Source organism: Lissotriton vulgaris, chromosome 11 (genome assembly GCF_964263255.1).
Source record: "Lissotriton vulgaris chromosome 11, aLisVul1.2, whole genome shotgun sequence".
In the NCBI taxonomy this organism is placed as follows: Eukaryota; Metazoa; Chordata; class Amphibia; order Caudata; family Salamandridae; genus Lissotriton; species Lissotriton vulgaris.
The window spans coordinates 907,174,693-907,176,661 of NC_141699.1; positions in this window are offsets into that span (position 1 = coordinate 907,174,693).

Genomic DNA, 1,969 nt, shown 5'->3' on the forward strand with positions numbered 1-1,969 from the left:
TGCTGTCCCCGCAGCTCTGCCTCCTTATAAACGCGTCCAAGGATGTTTTGCGGTAAGAGCCCTGATAAGGCACGACATCATTTATGGGGTGAGTCAAGGGAGCAAGGCCGCGAGCCATCCATCATGCTCCGTCTCCAAGGGCTGGAAGAGGCCCTAATGGGGGCAAGGACGTCATCCATCCTGTCCAACCCCGGACCCGGGCCCTCGGCCAGGCGCTCACGTTGCTGGCCTCGTGCTGGGCCAGCCATCGCCAGATGCGCGCACTTGGGCCAATATTTCCTGCTGCCCCCAAAAGTCAGTGATCTGACTACAAATTAATAGGCAACCTTCGTCACAGCACGCGTAGGCAGCTCCGAATCGCTTCCCGATAAGAGTTCAGTGGTTTTTAGACAAGAAGAGATCGTTAGTTGCGAAAAGTGATTGTGTTGTGTGGCTGAATCGTTGGTTTGACACCAAGGGATATATTAATCAGGCCCCTGCGTTGCCATGCTGCCCCACCGTGCACGGCTTGGTAAACCCAAAGTCCTGTCCGGCAGCCTAAATCACTGCCTTGGGTCACTCTTCTTTGGGAAGGTGTTCCATGGGTGGAGTTTGGGCGAAACACACAAGATGATGGACGGAATTTTGCACAATGGCAAAACATTCACCCCAGTCACAGATCTGGGTTCAATCCATCGTTATTTTGCTCACCAAGCCACCCCAGTTCAGACATGGCCATATGGAAAGTAACTGGTCCTAGGATGCTTGATTCTGGTACAGGGAAGACATGGCTTGGCAGTTCGGTCTGGACTATTCCCATGAGGCACAGGGTCAAGACTGATTTGCATATGGCCATGTCTGAACTGGGGTGGTGTGGTGACAAAATAACGATGGATTAAACCCAGATCTGTGACTGGGGGTGAATGTTTTGCCATTGTGCAACATTCCGTCCATCATCTTGTGTGTTTTGTTGTTCATCCTATGTGTCCCATGCTCACTAAGCCACTGGAGTCAAGCTATCCTGGCTGAAGACGGCTGATAGCCAGAAACCTATCCTAGGATGCTTGATTCTGGTCCAGGGAAGACATGGCTTGGCAGTTCGGTCTGGACTGTTCCCATGAGGCACAGGGTCAAAACTGATTTGCATATGGCCATGTCTGAACTGGGGTGGCTTGGTGAGCAAAATAACGATGGATTAAACCCAGATCTGTGACTGGGGGAGAATGTTTTGCCATTGTGCAACATTCCGTCGATTGTCCATCATCTTGTGTGATTTGGAGTTTGGGCGAACCAGAGTCCCCCCCTTGTCCATCATCTTGTGTGATTTGGAGTTTGGGTGAACCAGAGTCCCCCCCCCCCGTGGATTTTGGCACAATCCCAGTTTTTTAAGTTAAGTAAAACCTGGGTTTGTGATCTCTTTCTACGTGTGCTGCATTGTGAGCAGACATAAAAAAGGAAAATGACTCTTCCGGCACAAAAACAATCCTGCCTGTAACACAGGCACCCTTGCACCATGGCGCAAGAGTGCTTGAGCTGGCGTCAGGCTGCACTCAGTACACCAGCACAGAGGGAGAGCTGGAATATAGTGCATTCCTGTTCTCTCCATTTGACACAGCACAGAAAGTTGACTTGCTGCGTTGCGCTGCCTCAATTGTTAGTAAATATGGGTCCAACTCTTGATTTCCCACTCAGGCCAGTAGCTTGTGACCTCAGTAGATTTAAAGGATATGAGAAATTCCAATAAGAGACATGTCTTTCAAGGATGAATAGTTTGGGACTTGACACAAAAACGATATGTGAACCACATCTCCGGATGTTGGTTTGATCACCGGCGCCTTGGAAATGAGTCCATTTATGTCCTTTCCAAACTCTACTCAGAAGCCAGTAAACTGATGAATAGGGACGTGGAACAGTCTGATACACAAACATTATTGTCAGGTCATAGGGCCCGATGTAGGTCGGTCGGTAACGGCCGAAAATCGGTATTTTC